Source organism: Rhipicephalus microplus, chromosome 7 (genome assembly GCF_043290135.1).
Source record: "Rhipicephalus microplus isolate Deutch F79 chromosome 7, USDA_Rmic, whole genome shotgun sequence".
Taxonomy (NCBI): domain Eukaryota; kingdom Metazoa; phylum Arthropoda; class Arachnida; order Ixodida; family Ixodidae; genus Rhipicephalus; species Rhipicephalus microplus.
The window spans coordinates 56,810,584-56,825,899 of NC_134706.1; positions in this window are offsets into that span (position 1 = coordinate 56,810,584).

Sequence of the window (15,316 nt, forward strand, 5' to 3'; positions counted from 1 at the left end):
AGGTGCGTATTGGCAGCAGTACGGCACTGGTCGTGGTGCCGGGAAGACCGCCTTTGTGCTTGCGGTGCCGAAGCACGGGGCATATGCGACGCGATTGTAAGGTCCCAAGGTGCAGCGAATGCCACTCTTTCGGTCACGAGCAGGATGAGTGTAACCGTTCATACGCACGAGCTGCAGGGCGACGACCAGAGACTCAACAGAGTGAACTTCTCATGGATGAGGAGGAATCTGAACAAGCGTCTATGCCTGCGATACCACAGAAGCAGACGACATCGGACGACACGCCGGTGCTGGGGAAAAGCAAGCAAGTTTCTTCAGCCCCGGACACGAACGCCGAACGGAAGATGGGAAGTCAAGCGGCCCCAACGACTAGCGAACAGACGCGTCCTGCGCCTGCGATGCACGCCGCGTCGCAGCTGCAAGCAACGCGCCCTGAAACGCCGGCGTCCCAGGCCAACGCTGCTTGGACTCCTATAAACTCGGCTTCACAGCACTCTTTGGCGAACAAAACACACGAAAATGAGGATTTGCCTAGTGATCTGGATACCTTAAACATGGAATTAGAATCGGCGTCTGCAAAACGCCGTCGCGATTCAGACGACGGTGCTCAAGTAGACGAAACGCAAGTAAAGTCGGAAATGCAGTGGAAGGTGGTCAGTGGAGGCAAGAAACGAAACGCTGCCCACCAACGGTCGTCGTCGCTCAAACGCGACGATGGCCGCTCAAACTAAAGGTGAACAACATGGATCCGCCCTGGACGACGAGAGCCCAATACGTGAACGTGCAGGGCTCTCAGCTTGGACCCGCTCACCGATCACGTCGCTGAGCGGGTTCGTGAAAGCAGCGACGCTCAATATACGAGGACTGGCTTCCACGAAGAAACATACTCAGCTCTACAGACTAGCCATGGACCAAGACCTGGACATTATTGCAGTTCAGGAAACCAAAGTGGAGAGCGTGGACGCCACCGAGAGCCTACTGCAACGTTTCACCGGACGCTACACCGCCAGCGTCAGTCATGCAGTTGGTAGGTCGGCAGGGTGTGTGATCTTTGTGCGGAATAGTTTACGTGCCAGTGTTCAACACGTCACGTCTGACTCATCCGGAAGGTTTGTTGTATGTGATTTGACCTTCTTTTCTCTTATTTGGCGAGTGATTTGTTTATATGCACCTCTTAAAGTTGATGAACGGTGTTTAACATTCGACGAAATTCGTACTTATTGTGAATGCGATCGCATAGTCATCCTTATGGGAGATTTTAATTGTGTGATCAGTGCCGATGATAAAACAAGTACATCCAATTTCAACGACTCAAGCACAGTCGCGTTAACGAATCTAATTTCTGACTTAGACCTTGAGGATGTTGCTGAGTGTATTGGTAAAGGACCAACACTGTATACGCATTTCCAAGGCTCCAGTCATGCGCGCCTAGATAGGGCCTACGTATCACTGGATTTAATTCTGATTATCAGTGAGTACAATGTCTTCCCTATTTCATTTAGTGATCATTGCTTAGTATCATTTGTAATAGGTAAAAGGAATAGACGTAGACCAGTATTTAACTTGGACACGTGGAAGCTGAATTCTAATCTCTTGGAAGATGAAAAATTTATGGACAGTGTTCGAGAGGCGTTGGTAAACATAGATAGTGGAGACCAAAAATACGGAGTGAAGTGGGAACAATTTAAACAGAATATAAAGTTGATAGCTATAGAACGCTCATGTGTAATAAAACACGGAAAGAGTGAAGAAGAAAGAACCCTACGTTTAAATCTCAAAGAACTGCTAGCAGAGGACAGCAAAACGCCAGGCTTATTCACAAATGATATAAGGTCAGTAAAGTCCAAATTGGAACAAATTGATGAGGAGAAGTATCGTGGCGCACAAATAAGGGCAAGGGCAGAGAAAATGACCGTAGGAGAGAAACCGACCAAAAGAATGCTTGGTCTCGAAAAACGAAACGCTCAGCGGAATGTTATACATCAGATTGAATACATGGGTAACGTTACAAGTGAACAAAGATATATAGAGGATGCTTTCAACGAGTACTACACCACTTTATTTGATAAGTGTAAAGTAAATGTAGATGAATTCAAGAATGAATTTTTAAAATTAATGCCAAAGATTGAGGACTGCAGGAAAGACAGCCTAGAATGTCCTATTTCTGAACCGGAAGTGACAAAAGCAATCATTGCCCTCCATTTGGGAAAGTCCCCAGGACCTGATGGCTTAACAGCCGCATTTTATAAGGAATTCAAACACGAACTAGCACCGTTCCTGGCAGCGGTTTTTAACGAAGCCTTAGACATAAAGACTTTGCCACCTTCTTTTCTGCTATCTCATACTATTTCAATACCAAAAACTGAGGACGCAGTTAAATTACGTGAAGTGAAGTCGTACAGGCCAATTAGTCTCTCAAATATCGACTACAAGATTTTGATGAAAGTGCTAGCAAGGAGACTGCAGACAGTTATTAATAACATTGTAGGCGACCACCAGACATGTGGGATCAAACGGCGCACTATATTCACAAACATTCACAAGGCACGAAGTGCATTGGAGTGCTGCGATGCCACAAATGATCACATCGCGATGATCCAGATAGATTTAGAAAAAGCATTTGACCGAGTACCGCACGAAATTCTTTTTCTTTTGTTAGACTATGTCAATGTTGGCAAAGTAATTCGAGATACAGTTCGAATGGCATATACTGGATGTAAAACTCGGCTAATCATCAACAAAGTTCTTGGGAAACGAATTAATGTCAGACGTTCTGTACGACAAGGCTGCCCTTTGTCTTCCCTCCTATTTTCAATTTATATAGAGTCATTTTGCCAAAAAGTCTTGAAAAGCAATAACATAGTGGGGTACAAACTACAAGAAGCTGAAGTACGGGTGCTGGCATACGCAGATGATATAGCTGTGTTTTGTAAAGATTATGATAGTATCGCTGAAACCATAAAAATTGTGAACCTTTATTGTAATGCAAGTGGTAGTTTGGTAAACTGGAGCAAGTGCCTGGGTTACTGGCACGGCGAATGGCCTGTGACTCCACAATTTGTGGCTGGTATTTCATGGACCATTACTCCGGTACGATACCTAGGTGTGCCATTAGAATATTATTGTGACAGTGAACCGTACTGGCGGCGTCAGGTCGTGGAGCTACGAGAAAAAGCTGAAAAACTCAATGGTTTCCAGCTATCAATTTTCGCCAGAGCGACATTTTGTAACGTATTTTTAGTCAGTAAGCTCTGGTATGTCCTTCAGGTAATGCATTGTTCACGTGTGAATTTACAGAAGCTTCATCGAATATTTGCTGTTTTCTTGTGGAATTCTTCTTGGGAGCGAACAAGTAGAACTAACTTATTCAGACGGGTTCGCTCTGGAGGACTTGGTCTGTGTCATTTGTACCTTCGTCAGTTAGTTAATCGGTTTATGTTTTTCCGAAATAATCGAGACCCATTCATACGTACTGTTATAAAGCTTAGGCTTGGAAGACGGTTGCCAGAATTTGTGGTAGCATCTGTGCACATGAAAGCAAGTGTTAGAGGTTTCTTAAAAGAGGTTGTTGATTCATGTCTCTTTCTAAAAACGCGTTTTTCATTGGAATACCTCAGTACGGTTTCGCGTAAAAAGTTATACAAAGATTTAGTAGAAACAGTTCTTCCTGTTCCCCTACATAGAGCATTATACTGTGTAGGCCCAGGCCAAAATGTCTTAAGCCGTGTTAAAAAAATGGAGGTAACACCTGGAGCGAAATCCTTTTTCTTTAAGTTGCACACTGGGACCTTGCCCGTGAAAACATGGATGCAAGAAAAAGGCTTATTGGGGTGTTGATTGCCTTCTCTGCAAAAAGCCGGAAACAATTAAACATGTTTTCCTGGATTGCTGGGATGCAGTCTTTTTCTGGGATGTTCTCCAAAAGACTTTGAAAAAGGATCTGCCTCTCGATGCCTATGGCATCAGATTTTTACCAGTATCAAATGAAGAAGGAATACCTTTCGACCTAGTTATGTTACTGGGCCTGCACGGTATATGGCAATCTAAAATGGCGGTGCGCCATGCTGATGTTAATGCACGTCCGGTCAGGCAATATTTCTTTCAATCTGTCTGTTCGTTCGTGGAAGCACAAAAGGTTCAACAAGAGGTGCCCGAATGGCTTCATCAAGTAGAAAGCCTTCTACAGATGAAGGAATTTTAAAAAGCCTGTTAAATATGATGCTTTTTACCTCTTTTTTTGTTTCATGTTTCTACTTTGTTTGATGTATATATGTTTGTGAATGTTGTATGTAAACAGGCAATAAAGAAAGAAAAAAAAAGCGGCGATGGCATAGTGGTTAGAGCATCCGCCTCGCATGCAAGATGTCCGTGGTTCAAATCCCGGTGCCGCGCAGTTCCCAACCGGGAAACGAAAATACATACATTGTATCATTCGTAGCTCATCACGACACAAACCGTTTATTGCTGAGTCATTGGTGCTAGATTTTTTTGTACTTTCACACGGTGTGGTTACGGACGCCAGTGGCGGCGGCGGTGGTGGCTGCGGACGACTGCGTGTGACCCGAGTTGTGATCTCATACTAGTTTTTGCTGTAAAAGCGCACTGCGGGTCTTTGTGTCCGATTGGAGTCTGCTATCTCTCAGTGCCATTAACAGCGATTGGCGTGTTTCAGTAGGAAACACCGGTTCATCACTGCGTGCTGTGCACCTTCCCGGTTTTCTCTCCTGTGAAACGCTGCGGTGAGCTGCAGCGCCAATGGGCGCCGCCCTCGTAAGCGTTAGCGCCCACTGCTTCATATCTACACATGGTTACCGTTAGTCGGAAACGACGTAGTTTCCTGAAGCACTACACGGCAGGCGAAACCCATTCCACGTCCAGAGACACTTCCAGAGACACCAGCTGAGCGATTTCACTTTAAGCCTAATCACAGAGTGCGCAAGGTAATGGTTGAAGCCTTACGAAATTTGCGCGTCCCGGTCACCTTGAGCATCAGCCATGCAAGAGGACCTTTGTTGAGCTCAAGGTCTGCTGAAAAGATGCCTTCGTAGTCGGGAATCAAGCTCCTCACCTTGCAGGCGGCTGAACTCGGAGCGGTAGGCAAAAGCACGGTAACTTCAATCCAGTAGCATTTCAGTGGGGCCACACTGCACTGTGTTTCACGTAGATATGGCGTGATATGACGCGCACTCGAGATCCTGTGTCGACTTTTCATGTGTAGTCCAGCGTCTATCAAAATAAAAGCGCGTTGTATGGGTGCTTGTAGTTATTTTTTTTCTTTTGAGAGATTGCTGTACAAACATGTGCCACGTTGTGCTCTCTATCTGCATGGCTTGCATGGCCAGCGCCTCGTTCATTTTATCAATGCCAGCCACATGCGCCCGATCCAGCTGTTCACCATCTTCTCCTCGGGCCTTTCCCTGCTCTCTCCCATCGTCTACCTTTCGCGAGTGCTTTGCGGTGAGGGGGAGAGAGCCCAATATATCATGACTCACGACGAAAATCCTATGAAGTAATTTTTTGTTCAGTCATGTGCAGATCCGTGGGGCAGCGTTTTGTATTCCTCGTGTTCATAATGCTGGTTGTGATGCTGGCTTTGTAAACGATATGGTGTTTTGAAATAGCCTGCCGCCGTTCATGGTGCTATGTGGGAAACCAATGGGGAAACGTCACTGCAATTCTACAGCATGCGCTGACTTTAAGAGCGCTGTGGTGCAGTGGCGGCATCACTTCGAGCCACAATGAAGGAGCCCGAAGAAACAAATCTGACAGATGTATAATAAAGTAATGGGATACACGCTTCATCGGCGCAAAGCGATCAGCTGCACGTGAGAGCTTAGCTTCATGTCACACCGCATCAGGACCATTCCCTGAACTAGGGTGGTCCGGAGGCTTCCATTGAGAAGCACGTGCTTGCACTGGCGTTGAAAGAAATAAAGGACGTGCTGGCATGGCAGTCAATACGTTTAAAATTTGGACCCGTTTCACACTGTCTTTCTGCAGTCGGCGCCTCTTGGAATATCCTTGCAAAGTGCCCACACCGCCCGCTACGAAAACAGCACCGCCTTAGACCACTGACAGGCGTTATCATAGATCTTCCGCACATTAGTTGTGGCCTTCTGCTACGGTTATCCTGAATTGACCAGTGACAGGCTTGCACTTCAGCAATGTCAGTGATTCTACGCTCATATATTTAGCAGCGCTTTCTGCTACTTCCACTCAGATGGCTATTCGCCTTTTCAGTGGGTTTCAACATAGTGGTTCGTTGAAACCCACTGAAACAACATACAACATACATACATACATACAACTCATGTAGAGTACGTGATTAACAATTCTAATCACATGCTCGGCTACTTGCGACGTAACTTCTCCAAAGCACCCACTTCCTTGAAACTAGTACTCTATAAGTCTCTCATACGCCCCAAACTCGAATATGCATCCGCTATATGGGATCCCAGTCATGCTAATCTTATCACATCTCTTGAACTAGTACAAAATAACTCTGCTAGGTTCATGCTCTCTAACTACGACCGCACTGCAACTATGACTTCAATGAGAAATAATTTATCACTTATTCCATTGGCTCACCGACGAAAAATCGCCCGTCTTTCACTGTTTCATAAGACTTTCTATCACCCTACACTTCATAATGACCTGATACTCCAGCCTCTGTACATCTCAAACCGTGTTGATCATCGCAATATGGTAAGAATCGCAACATGTCACACTAGGTCTTTCTTTCAGTCATTTATTCCCCACACGTCTCATGATTGGAACAGCCTTCCCTCGAATGTCGCAACCATCACTGACTTTAAACTTTTTCACGAAACATTAGCTAACACTGTATAACCAAGAAGATATGTTACCTATGCTTATTGCTTCTGTTTTTGTATATTTGGAAATAACTTTTTTTTATATATTCTGCAGAAATGTTATTATTCTCTGCCTTTTATTGTATTGTTTTATTTGTATTTTTCATGTATTTACCCACTCCCCTCCTTAATGCCTTTTTAGCCTTGAGGGTATTATAAATAAAAATAAATCAATACATACATACATACATACATACATACATACATACATACATACATACATACATACATACATACATACATACATACATACATACATACATACATACATACATACATACATACATACGAATGAATATACAGACAGACAGACGAATGGACGGACGGACGCAGCCAGCAGATGATTCACGGTTTGCCAACAAAACACTTCGCAGCTTCGCCCCCTTATCAACGGTCCTAGCGTGGGGGTCCTAATTTGATCATCCTCCTAACGTGACTCCAAGGCAAAAACCAATTAATAGTTTTTTTCGATCAATTGTACAACTGGCAGAAACATGACAACACTTAGCTAGCCTAAAAAGCCAACCTTTTCTGCAACATCATGCGCTCTATCTTAGGCTATGATGTAGTAAGAGGAAGCGCACAATGCCTCCCGACTATCGTTTGGGCATACGCCAGGTTGCCTTGAAGATCGAGTCATACTTCAAGTAGTCATTGCACAAAAGTATTTAATGTAGCATTCAACTAGGTACTGTGTAGGCACGGTGTGAAGAACTTCAGTTTCCTTCTACAGTAACGCTGTATATGGCTAGCACGCTTTGTTTGCACAAACACCCCCGGTGTCACTTAAGGGGCACTGCAATGAAGAATATCAGAGTCACTTATGTGTAAACAGAATCGATGTTGAAGGCGGTATTTTTTTCTGTACCCCTTATGTTTTAATCCTTCTCCGCCCCCTTCTGAAAGGTTCCAGCCACAAACGTGGTCTAGAAGTCTTGCACCACATCCAGCATCGAAGACATTGTAAGGTTTCTGCACCCCACGTTATTTCACAATGCTTCCACGTTCGGTGCATCACCCTCCCGAAAAATGGCGATATCAGAGGATGACGTCATGACGAGACCGTATTGTGAATAACTTTTTAATGGCGGGACCAGTTGTGAAATTCATGTAGACATCAGGCGCTGATTTTTCACATGTATGCAGTGGGAAACATCAAATGAAATAAAACATATTTCATAAAAAGCATGAAACGCTAGCAATGTGTGCTCAATTTTATAACGTTTATCAACTTGTGGAAAGGAAAAAAACAGACCATATGCAGTATGTAAGATTATAATGGTGGTGATGATGATGATGTTTGGCGTCCTCTGGCGCGCGGTTCATTTGATGGTCAGAGAGCGTCATGTCAAGGAGGAAGTGATCCTGACAACAGTTTATTTATTTATTCATAATACCCTACAGGCCCCGGAGTGCATTGAGTAGGGGGAGGGGGTTACAGAAAATTCACCATAAATAAAACTGCAAAAGGAACTGCAATAAAAATTAACAAGGAGAAAAGAACGAAGAAAAATTATACAATGGAAGAGAAAACAACAAGCGCTCTATGACATTGTAGTAAATCATCTTTCTGCAAAAATCAAGGGAACATATACACTTGCAAATGCTCCCGAAATTTCACAGGGTCTCGTAATGAAACAATCTCATCGGGGAGACTGTTCCAGAGTGCGATGACGCGCGGCAAAGCAAAATTATTGAATGACAATGTGCGACCGAAGATGCGTGTGAAACTGAGATCACTATGAAAACGACGTGATGTACGCGAAGGAATTTCAATAGAGAGACGACTGGTCCAAGATTTGTAGTGGTATTTATGAAAAATGCATAGGAGGGTGACAGAGCGGCGGGAATTTAAGTCAGCGAGGGCAATATTGCGTTTGATTTGGATGATGCTGGTATAGCGATCGTACTTTGAAGTTACGAAACGGGTGGCACAATTTAGGATGTATTCAACTTTATCTGTCAGGTACTGGTATGAGAAGTCCAGATCGATGAAGCGTTTTTCAATTGCGGGTGTACAAAGGTTAGATAGGCCTCGTGCCGTATGAAAGGTGGTCAATGGTGCAGATTCCGGCGCAAAAATTCCAAAGTTCTATTAGCTTTTTTGCATACCTTTGTGATGTGACTAAATCAGGTAAGGTTAGAACAAAGATGAACGCTGAGATGATTGTATAGATGAACAGGGAATTACAGCGGAGCTGACACGGTAAGGAAAATGAAAAACACAGTTTTTACAGTTGAAGAAAAGTATGCAGCACTTAGATGTGTTAAGCGTCATTTGCCATCGGTCACACCACTGGTTAACTATGTCGAAGTCCTGATGCAATACGACATGGCCCTCTTCAGAGGTAATGGTCCTATTCACAGTGCAGTCATCCGCAAAAAGATGAATAGAAGAAGCAATGTTACAAAGGGAATCATTATTATAAATGAGAAAAAGATGAGGGCCTAATGCACTATCCTAGGGTACACCTGATCAGAGAAGTGAAGTAGATGAGCTGAAGGCATGGACAAATGTGTGCTGCTGTTGATTAGATAAGAAATTCCGGGGCCAAGATAATGTTGATTAGTCTTGTCTAAGGGCAATAGTTTAGCTATTAGACGCCATTGGGCAGCTCTGTCGAATGCTTTTGCAAAGTCGAGAAAGATGCAATGAATGATTTTGTTATTATTCATACCGTTATGTATATCCGACGTAAATTTGAATGTTTCAGTATCGCACGATAATGTTTTGCGAAAACCCTGTTGATTCATGAAGAAGAAGTTATTAGACTCAAGATTACTGTAAATATGAGAGGTGATGATGTAATCCGGTAGCTTGCAAGAAATTCTTGTTAGCGAGATGGGGTGATAGTTACCAGGGGAGTGTTTGTTCCTGTATTTAAATATTGGAATGACCTTTGCAGTCTGTCAGTTAGTGGAATGTTGACCAGTGAATAAACACTGTTGAAAAATGTGACATAAAATTTGACTGGACATAGCACACGTTTTTTTGCGTAACTTGGAGTTATTTTCACACCACACAACGTAGACAACTTTAGACCGTTTATAAGTTTATATAGGCCTTCTAGAGCAACACGGATAGGGGAAATGAAGCTGTACTCAAGATCAGAGACGCAGGGAACTGATGAAAAGTCTTCATTTGTGAACATGGAGCAGAGAAATGAATTGAAGGATGAAGCACATTTCGATGCAGACACAGGATTATTATTAGTGTTGTGTAATGTAACCATTTCATGGGCACGATCAGACAAAATGGTACACCAGAATTTTTGGGGTTAGTGTGCAAAAGTTTAGACAGATCAGTGTTAAAATATTTTTTTTCGCTTCACTAACAATACTACAGTGAGATTTTAAGCAGTCTTTATATTCAGACCAGGATTCAAGAGAAGATAACTTTTTCGCGCAAGCATATAACCTTTTCTTTTTATATTTAAGAGATCTAAGCGATCTAATAAACCACGGTTCGGATTTGTCGTTAGCGATATTAATTTGTGGTACATATTTTTCTATGAAGAGCGCGATGATATTTTTAAAAGGAATCCGGCTATCTTGGACAGAACTGTCGGTGCACGAGGGAAGAAATGTATTTTGCAGGAAGACAGCAAGATCATCATTCATTTGATCGTAATTTTTCTTGCTATATTATCTGATTACCTTACGCTGAACACCCGGAAAGGTTAGTGAGATATTGATATACAACTGTAGAAGCTTGTGATCACTAAAGCCGTCTAATTGCAAAACGGGACCTATGGTAAGTGGCTGTGTTGTCAGATTGAGATATCATATATTATTATCATGAGCGGGCTCTGAAACAAGCTCGGTGAAATTGAAGTAGAGACATAGCTCCACGAATTCACATGAGGCACCACACGATGAAGACATGCATGACCAGTTATTGTTATAAAAAGTAAAATCGGCAAAAAATTAGATGTTTCTTGTGGGAAACATGTGAAGAGCGCTAGAAATACTTTTGCGAAGCTCTTGATACAGAAGAAGGTGGGCAATAGCATACGTTCATCAGTATTTATTGCAGATAAGGGGGGACAAGCGACCCAAACTAAATCAAGAGAAGGGTCAGTGTCTACAAGAAAAGAAAGTATAGCTCGTTTGATCACTTACAGCATGCCACAACTCTTTTTGTGTGCCCGGTCATGGCATTAAACGGAGCACTGAGTTGAAGTATGATATAACTCAGAGTCACGAACATCATCGTGTAGCCAAGTCTCGGTTAGTAATAAAACGTTAGATTTACTATCATCAAGATACGAATCAAGCACGACACGTTTAGGTAACAAACTGCGAATGTTAGTACATGATACTGAAAGAGAAGGAGCACATGGAGTAGTTGGCCGCTTAATAACAGCGCTGCGTGCATCGGCAGCTAGATATCTAGTAGGTATGATAGTGTCAGTGCAATTGTCACAGATATATGTAATTTTACCAATACGAAGTTTGTCTACATTCAGTTCGAAAGAACAATTCCGTTCCCTAGCAAATGGAAGCAGTTTCTTGCGCGCTAGCCAAGGAGCCTTGGAAAAATCTTCTATAATGGAGATGACACTATTTCTCAGGTGATGTGCAACGACGACCATTGTCTGCTTGTCTTAAAAAAACGCAAGCTTAGCAATTATTAGTTTGAATTTGTGGACGCAAATTTACCCAGTTGATGCACACGTTCATACTGAGAACTGGTAGTGGTGATCGCTAGCTCATCTGAGCATGCTGTGATAATTTTACTTTTTGAGGTTTCCCAGCTTTCCTTTTTCTCGTCGAGAATTCCAAAGAAAAACAAGTTGCACCGTTGCATTCTTTTTTTCAGCTTCGTCACACCTTGATACAGCTGCTTGAAGCTGATCAGAAATAGAGCTGAATGCGCCATCAGCAAATTTGGAAGGAAAGGCATTAGAAGCAAGCTTAGCTTCCAGAGTTCTCACCCTCCTGGTAAGGCTTTTGATTTCATTATCAGCAGCTTCCTGCTTTTCTCTAAGCCCCTTAATTCCATCAAGTAATGCATTCTGACCAGCCTCAAGCGTAAGCATTGTTTCAAGAACGATTACAAGTGTCTCCTCGACGTTAGGGCCGAGATTGAATTCATTGTCACTTGAAAGGAACAACAACAATGATGCAAACTTCCCGCAGAGGCGTGAGAGAAACATCAATGACGAGACCACTTATCACCCAGGTCATCAGTGAACGACACCGTAACAAGCCTATTGTGGCTACTTTTCAAACAGTGAACTTTTTTTATGTAAGCAACCTGAAAATACAGCAGCGGTAAGTGCCCCATCCTTTCAACGGTGTCGTGCCCAATCGAACTGGTGCTTGGCTGTCTTTTATATCCTACGTCATGCTTATTGTAGGTGTCTGGGAATGGACCACGTTGCCAGCTGCCAGTAGAGGAGGGAATCAAGCTTAATCATCCTTGCACTTTTGGAAACGGAGGTGCTTGATAAAGGTGTGGCCAAGGTTCGAGAACCGTCGAAGGCAGGGCACCGGGGAACAAAACGAAGGTGGTGCCCTCCTTCATGCTGTATTTCGCGTCATACTCTGCGATGATGTCCATAAAAGAACCGTGTCGCAGGTCACCGGTAAACGAAGGAAACAGCCGCGATCATCCTTGCACGATCAGGAGCGGAAGCGGAACTACACGGTCGAGACCATACGGCCCCGCCTCAATGACCCACGACGACAAGGTACTGAGGATTGTAACCTGAAATTACAGCAGTGGTGAGCGTCCCATCCCTTCAACGTTGTCGTTATGATTGTTGACTCTAAAAAGGCCTTAAAATTTTTCGCGGTATTGAGCAAAAATATAGAGCTAATAAAATGAAGAGAGTGACTTAAAATATGGGCAGACAGAGTAAATAGCGAAAGGTCGTGATAATAAAATCATTGTGGGGATGTTGCTACCGCAGACGCGATCTCAATACACAGGTTTCGCTACACATAACCTCGGACAACGTATTGATAATAATGTACATTAATTTAAACGTAAACATCGATTGAAGTTTAAAAAGTAGATTACTAGCGAGAAGCAAGGCACAATGTAGTACTTAGTAGCTGAGCTCAGCGGGTAGTAAAAAGTGCTTTTTTTCTCACAGCATGTAACTCATTGCACTAGACGAGGATTTGAAGAACCGTAAGTGGATCTCCACATCTTTCACACAATGGGGAATCACCACCAGACAAAATGAATGAATGTGTTGAGTGTGTAGATGCTGCTCTTAGCTTTTCCCACGCGCGTTTACTATTTTGATGCCAGGGCTTGTCCAAACAAGTGAGAAGCACAGATGACACCTTTATTTTAGCGCAAGAACGAAACATGGCTGAAATGGCGCCATTGAAAGGACGTAGAATTACGTAGTGTAGACATAACTTCAGGTCATAGGAAAAAAAAGAGTGTTGTTGTCAGCTTCGCGAATGACACGCTCCCATGTTGTTCTTCGGTTGTCGTTTAAACGAGAACACTCGCAATTTGTGTCCCTTTGCCGCGACAATTAGCCAGGTAGCATCACCCTACCGATCGGATTTGCAGGCGAGAAGATTGTGAATATTCAGTGCACGAAACGCAATAAACTTCCACGCTTCAGGTGACGGTCACTGTGAAAGACGGTCTTTTCGAGACGCCAACGAGCACATCTGTGCGCACGCCACGAAAACGTGTTTTGGGCCTAGGAATCCATGGATCCATGCATCTCAAGCGATAAGAGCAAGCGCAGGCACGTCTTTGCCGTGAGCTTCTATAGCAGTTACGCTCCCAGTTTACATATACACTGTGCAGCAAAACACACCGGTGTAAACGGAGTGACGAGATAATGAATTAAAACAACCACGTAAACTTCATTTCGTTCAAACAGATCTTGGCATGCCCTGCAACCACAACGAGCGCACAATTTTCGTGACACTGAAACTAGCTTTGAGTTTCTCGTGCATGCTGATAGCGGCGAACATAGCTTCGGCCAGCAATCAACTAATCTGCTGTGAGGTGCGTCTTAGTGTTCAGCGGCCGAATTCACAAAGCTTTTTCTTGGCTACGCATTTTCTTAGCCAAGAATTCTCTTATCTCGAGGGGTTACTATAACGCGGGTCCAAATTGAACTTATTCGGCACCAAAGAGGGCGAAAAGGACACACAATAGCCGATGAAATGACAAGAAAAGAAAGAAGTGCGTGTGGATAATATCAAGGTAGCACGCAAAGCGTCTAGCATCGAGAGTGTACGATGATAGCCAATAATTTGCTGCATCTAAGTTTCAGTTCCGCAATCGTCTGCTACAGCGCTTACGGGATGCCGCGTACGTTGTAATAGACTCTTCGTGTTCTGTGCAAAGCCAAGCAGTCACCTTCATCAATGACCGTAGCTAAAGAAGAAATTGCTCGATTGCCTTAAGCGATAATTCGCGCACTATCTTGCCAAGTATAAGTAAACAACACTCCAGGTGCACCACATCAATGAAACTGCGCATAAATCGATGCAGGAAATGTTTGAAAATGTGCCTCAAATGTCTTCCCCTGTTTAATGCGACCAGTTACTTTACATTTTAATGAATCTGCGCTGCTACTCTTCTAGTCCGGTGTAATCGAGCACCGTAAAGTGGTGAACGTATGGGTGTTTTCTACCTAGACGTAAAAGGTTGCCTTTCTTACAATATTTTTCTTACAAGACACAGAAGCAACTTTTGTACCTGCGGACGAATTGTGCAGAAGTATAGAACGTCAATAATAAAATTAAATTACGGGCGGAGCTCGCGGGTTTCATGCACCACAGCATTTTTATAAAGCCAGAATGCGAGAACGTGCATACGCTTACGCTTACATATGTGTCTACGTAAAACGAGGGAGACTCGTCGGGAGGTGTTTAAGTGCTAATGCTCTTCACAAAACACGGCGCAAATATTTTGTCCGGCGTTGTTTGAGTGAGCAAGCAAAGCAAGGGACGTGTATACAAGTCTTGAAACCGAGAGAAGTTATCACACATGCGAAAGGGACGAAAAAAGCGAGCAAGAGAGACTCTCGTTTCTTCTCTGCGAAAGCTTGAAATTGATAGATAATAGACATTTTTCTCGCCCAGCAGACGTCAGGGAAAGTTTCCGCAAAGCAGCGTCAGATGATTGGAGAGCATAAAAAAGTGGAGCAGGTGTTTTATGGCAGCGACTGTCACACAGAAAGCGAGAGGAAGTGTGACTGTCTTTAGATGTGAGAGTCAATGCTAATTAGGAGAGCTGTGAGTTAATTAGCAAAATCTTCCTTAAATAATTATAATTTAACCAAATTGAGTATTCATCTAGTGAAAGTGACACTAGTGACAGTGAATTCATAATAGTTGATTGCGTTGTCCTAACCCGATATACATTTATTTTTTTATTTACATTGGGCAAACTATGGGAAGGTAGCGTACGTTAGAGCCGGCTATCCGAACAACAAGACAGTAATGTACAATAT